The sequence below is a fragment of the Phodopus roborovskii genome, unplaced genomic scaffold, assembly GCF_943737965.1.
Source record: "Phodopus roborovskii unplaced genomic scaffold, PHOROB, whole genome shotgun sequence".
Classification (NCBI taxonomy): domain Eukaryota; kingdom Metazoa; phylum Chordata; class Mammalia; order Rodentia; family Cricetidae; genus Phodopus; species Phodopus roborovskii.
The window spans coordinates 14,216-20,306 of NW_026126534.1; the positions used below are offsets into that span (position 1 = coordinate 14,216).

Genomic DNA, 6,091 nt, shown 5'->3' on the forward strand with positions numbered 1-6,091 from the left:
GTATGATATAGGCTGAGAAGATCACAGTGAATGTCCTATTTACAAAATATGATACATATAAGATTCCAAAGAAATATATTAGAAACATAATTTGGCAAAGCTAAAGTACCATCAGGGAAAACATCAACTTATAATGCAAGTCCCAAAAATTACATTTCTAAAATGATACCTATATATTCAGGTATGTAGTGTATTAGCATATTTTAACTGATAAAGAATCCAGAAGCTTCAAATTACCATAGAAGACACTCTTGATAATCATTACTTTTTATGAAAATAAATTATGTATAGGAGCTTCACATAAAACATAAATTCAAGAATGAACTATGCAATCTGTCTTAATGACCACTTGAGATATAGGTACATAGCCTAAGTAAGAATCTTTCCAGAATAATCTATTTTATGTGTACTGATCTGTGGGCCCATAATGCCAGCTTCTAGAGAAAGTCACATTCAATTGCCAATCATCCTACAAATCTTATGTAAAGAATTAAATAAAACAAACATCATACTTGTAGCATAAAAGTGATTGGTTCATGAGTTGAATGCTTATTATCCTACAAATTGGGTTAGTATTATTACATATGCAGTACAAATTTGGAAAAGTAGATTATCAGAACATTACTTGAACTAATGTAAAGTTGAGAGTGGACCAGGTTGCAGAGAAAAATGAGCATGAACAGATCTGATGGAGACACAGTCTGAAGTTAATCATGTGTCTCACATCCATTGCTCAGTCCACAGGACATCTGCTTTCTGCTCACAGTCTCTCACAAGGAATGCTATAATGTTTTTGTCTACACAGAAGTTCAGAACTGTGAAACAATGAGTACAGAAGACAAAAATGTATGAAGATATTGGTCTTGCAGACACTAAAGACTGACTATAGTAAATTATATGATGTATTATCTTCTGTTATAACACCTACTCACCCAGATGTTATGCCATACTTACATAGGAAGACACAGCTGCACAGAGCATAACTAAACCTGCTGAACTTGTAGTAACTAATTCTGAGAGTGAGCCTCTATTGCTTAGCAATCGTGAAAGTATCGTTCTTCACTTATGCCTATTAGTTAATTTGTAATTAATTTGTGCCTACTAATTAATATTGTTTGAAGATCTACAAATACCACATAGTTAATTACAAGCTGTGTCAACTGCTATTATCAACAACTAACACTTTTGCTTTCTCCATTACCTGGTCTCCTCGGTACTGGATATGCAATCAGTCTTTCTAACCTACACATGCATAAAAATTCAAACAAGCAAGAGTTTAGAGTTGGACCACAAGTACCTTGACAATTATCTTCTCATTAGAAGAAATCATACATTCATTAAGTACTGTTATTCCCTTAGTAATTTATTAATTTCCTAATACTAATTGAATGATCTTCAATGATACAAATTGTTTTGGAAGAAGAAATACACCTTAAACAGATTAAGTTATGGAATCTTAATTGTTATATCATTTCCAAATAATAGAATAATTTCAATTCAAATGAAAGGAAAATAAAATGTAAACAGTTTTATATGCATAATGCAAGCCAGTCAAATAGAACAATTTGTAAGTACGATGAATAGGAAGACAACTGGTCTAATATGTGACGACTGTAGATTTAGAAAGCTCTTCCTAATATATAAATATAAAATGAAAATAGAATTTACTAAAGTTTTCATAGACTATATGACTAATTTAAAAGAAAACAATTAAGATGTCATCTGAGGGTATAATTACTAAGTATAAATAACCTAACTATATATTTACTGTAAGATTTCATGTAGAGAAATGATGTATTGCTGAATATTTGCACAGAAAATCAAAACTGGTCCAGAAGATTGTATATCTGGGTAATGGGAATAAATTTTGCTTCGCTATCAGGGACATTTGTAGTAAGGATGGACATAAGAATAAAATGTTTACCAGGAAGGTTGTCATCTTGAAAAGGTTTCCCTGTGGTACTCAAGGTAAGGAGGGGGCCACCAGTCATGTTCAAATCCTTTCTAACATTGTGTTTCTACAATGCAATAAAAGGAATCTTTATTAAATTTGAAATCCCATCATGTTCTAAGATGTACTATTATACTTTGTTGACATAAAATATGTAAACATTGTCTTATTCATTTTTACAGTATATATAATCTCTAAATGATTCCTAATATCAAATTATTTCTAAGAACTTGCATTTTGTACTCTTTGATCTCAATTCATACACATCCCTCTTTTATGTTAAATATTCCATACAGTCTGTTTTAGTCAGGAAATGTTGTTAGTCAAAGGGTTTCTAGCATCAGATGTCATTACAAATACAAGAGGCTGAAACAAAAAACAGAAAATTACATTCACAATCTAGAATTGTAATTTTAGTAGAATGCAATATTAGATCAATTTTTCTCCACTTATTCAAAAGAGCTATGATCTTTCACCTCAAAATTCAGCCATGAATATAGCAAATGTCATAAATTAAAACATATTGCAGATTATGTTTCCTTTGCGATACTTGTGATTAAGCTGATGGCTTTGTCCATATTGCCTTATCACATTTCTCACTTTGTGCATTATTGAAGAAAGATATTACTGACAAGTCAAAAATATAGCCACCTCACCTTGAAATCAAATAAATTTCTATGATCTCACATCTAGACTCAGGGTTTGTACTCAAGAGGTCTTGACTTTATGTATCACATTCTTCTGTGTTTTATCGAAGCTTTTCCTAATTGCTAAAACAGAAATGTAGAACTAAGTTCATCTGGGCTCTGTGAATGAACACAGTGTGCCATAAATACATACTATACCATTGATATCCTTAACACAGATGTAACATACATAACACAGGTTAACATACATACACAGATACACACCACCATACATTCAGTCACATATATACAAAATACACACACACAACACACACACACACACACACACACACACACACACACACACACAGGCTCCCACTGAGGTGGGTCTGTGGGATTTACTCATCGCAAATCCGTGATTGTCACCCTGCTGTTTTGGATGGTGACATGACGGCAGTCCTGCAATTGGAAAAAGGGAAATATTGTTAGGGAATGGAAATCAGTTTTGAAACAACTTGTACATTTTATTTATACCAAAAGAGGGCCTTGTGCGACATAGGCTAGCACACATAGCCTAGCTAAGCCAGAAGGATCCTGACATTATTCTACTGCTTCGAGGTTCCCAGTGCTGGATTATAGGCAAACATAAGCACAACTGTTTTCATCAGTGCTGGGAAAGGATTTCAGATACTAATGCTTAAAATTGGAACACTATCACAACTGAGCCACATCCCGAGCAGTAAGTTTTGATTGAAGAATTTCATTGCAGCCAGATAGTTCTCAGCCAAGTGGTGAAATCTTGATGTCATTAGAAGTAATGTCAAAAGTTCTGGTCCCCAACACTCCCCCCTAGTTCTCCTCATGCCTCATGTTTAGAGTCAATCATCTCTGTGTATCTCAGGATCTTTTCCATCTATTTTCCAGAGTCACATAGCAAATAGTTTTTTTTGTTGTTGTTGTTTTTGTTATTGTGTTTGTTGTTAGAGATATGTAAGTGCAGTGCACCATTGGAGTCATAATGTACATCAGATGGCAAAGGTGACCCAATAGACCTTGAGGGGAGTCATTACATTAATCAGATTGTAAGGGTGACATTACTGACATTTCAGGGATGGTCACTCTGGGTCTACAACATGATAGGTAATCATCAGTCTAAAAAGTCTTATTATGTAACATCAATTAGCCTCAAATTGATGATCTACTGCAACTGCCCAAGAGCTTATGTTATGGGTGTTTTTCACCATGGAAGGGGTTATTACAATTGGCAACTTGGGAACTCCCGTTCTAGATAATTCGTTTTTAAAATGAGCAATATCTTTTAATATCTCAGAAACAACATTACTGTACTCCAAAATGGAGCTAGGTAATTTTGAACAGTTCTGGTAGAAAGTTTCTGGCTACAAAAAACTGATCACCCTGGTATGAACCATGACTTACAAGGTGGGGCCTTGAGAATAGTGCTGGGTTTAACAACACCTACTATTCTTGAAGGGAAGTAGGAAGTGTTCACTGCCTTGCTCCATATCTAGGGCATCTGCAAACGTCTTTTACCACACAGGCACTAAACTCCCATGTGAAAATCCACAGAGACAACAAATTAAAATAAAAATAGGTTCTATTTTTAAAAGGCTACACAATGAAAGTACAGGTATAAATATAATGAAATATAAAATTATATATCTTTTTAAAAGAAGAGCTGAAATGAATACAAGTGTTATTTTCCCTTTAGGATCAGAGTGTGATCCAAATTCTATACAAATGCATATACATATTAATTATGATACATATAATCACACACAGAATGTTCTACCTCTTAGACTTAGCATTCTGATTCCAGGATTTCAAGCTTCCTTGAATCTCTGTGGTTGTATCCCTGGCTCTTATAAATTTTGTGGGACAGGGTTTGGATATTCTCACAATGTTATTATGTTTCTTCTCCTGTATACAGATACCTACACAGAAAAGAGCTGAGTCCTGATTATGGGGATGGAAGCCCCTCCTGGGGCAGCTTGATATTTCTTTTAATCCAAAAGTTGTCAGTGTGAAAATTCCTGTTCTGAAAAGAGAAAGGCAGACTCACAGTCAAACAGAAATCCCCACAACACTCATTCGTCTCTCTCTCCTCTCCCTCTTTCCATCTTCTTCTCTCCCCTTCCCCCTTTCTTTCCTCCCTCTCTCTCCTCTCCTCTATGTCCTCTCTTCTTTCTCTTTCATACCTACACTTATTCCCCTGCTCTCCTGCTCTCTCTGCTCTGACCTGCACAATTCTTCCTCCCGCACAGATGATGTGTATGTCTTCCTTCTATTCCTAGTAAACACTATCATTGAAGTTCTGTTAGACTATGTCTTCTCTGTCATAGTCCTAATTGTCCTCCCTCCCTTTTCTCCCGCTCTTTTCTCTCCTTCTCATTCCTCTCCTTACGTGTATCTCTCTCTATGGTTTTCTCTCTCTTGATCCCTTTCTTGTAGTTTGACTTAATAATAAAATTCTCAACAGTAGAATTGAGCACAAAGAAGAATCAATCCAGTTCAGGCCAATCACTGTGAGGAATAAATGGGGTAGCACTCAAACCTATGACCACTAATTCCTGTGGGACATTATCCAGGGTACAAAATTCTTTCAAAGAAACAGGATGATTCATTGCTTTCCCAACACTAGCTCTGCTGAGGAATTCAGACTAAGGTGACATTGAGAATGACACTTTAGGCAGTTTCTTGTGTGGAATATCTTCAACCTCTGACACTTGAGATCACTTCTTTGTGCTTTGTCTTAGAAAACGAGCAGTGGTGTCAGCACATCTGTTAAGAGCAGCTGGTGCTAGAATGTTCACCCTAAAAGGGGGCTTCTATAGCACTCAGTTAAGACTTTCTGGATATTACTTAGTTTTTACAGTGTTCTGAGCCATAGAGGATTTTGCTCTTGTACCGTCTAGGCTTAAATTATATATACTCACTGTTTATATTTGGGTGCGCACACCACTGCAATTGATTCTGGCAGCATCTTCTGGTAGCAAAAATGTGTGTGTACATCCACACTCGACAAAAAGGCAGTCTGGGTTGGATGGGTCTATGGAGACAAAAGAATTCAAGAAATCACAGTAAGCCCAATGACATACCCAACACAGCAGGTCCCAAGAATTTTCAACCACTGCCTCCCACAATGACTCGCCAAATCATGCTGGGACACATCTGTGGTCTGCTAGGTGGAGAAGGAAGAGGAAATGACCTCACTTATCAACCTAATCTATAAGGTCATTAGAAGCTGAGCTTTAAAAAATTACTTGAGGCTGTTCCCTCACTGAGGACTAGACTTTTATTCATCCATATTTACTTATACCTGATGTCTAAACAATAACCATTCCAAGTTTGTCCTTTAGCTTCTAACCTACATCTGCTTCCCTCCTGCCAACAATAGAATCTATTCCATCTTAACCAAGAGTTCCCAAACTATTTAGAACTTCAGTTCAACAGACTCTGTGAGTCTTCAGTTCCCTGCCATTAAGAGCTGTGGGAT

The 6,091-nt window shown here is 36.0% G+C and overlaps 1 long non-coding RNA gene across 1 annotated transcript; it reads right to left on the reverse strand.

The window, feature by feature from the left end:
• Positions 1–2,966: 2,966 nt before the first annotated feature.
• LOC127232542 (uncharacterized) lies at positions 2,967–5,646 on the reverse strand. Its single transcript, XR_007835403.1, has 3 exons — positions 5,532–5,646; positions 4,534–4,633; positions 2,967–3,036 (listed from the first exon to the last, which is right to left on the reverse strand). It is a non-coding gene; the product is annotated as an uncharacterized LOC127232542 (long non-coding RNA).
• Between the last annotated feature and the right edge of the window lie 445 nt (positions 5,647–6,091).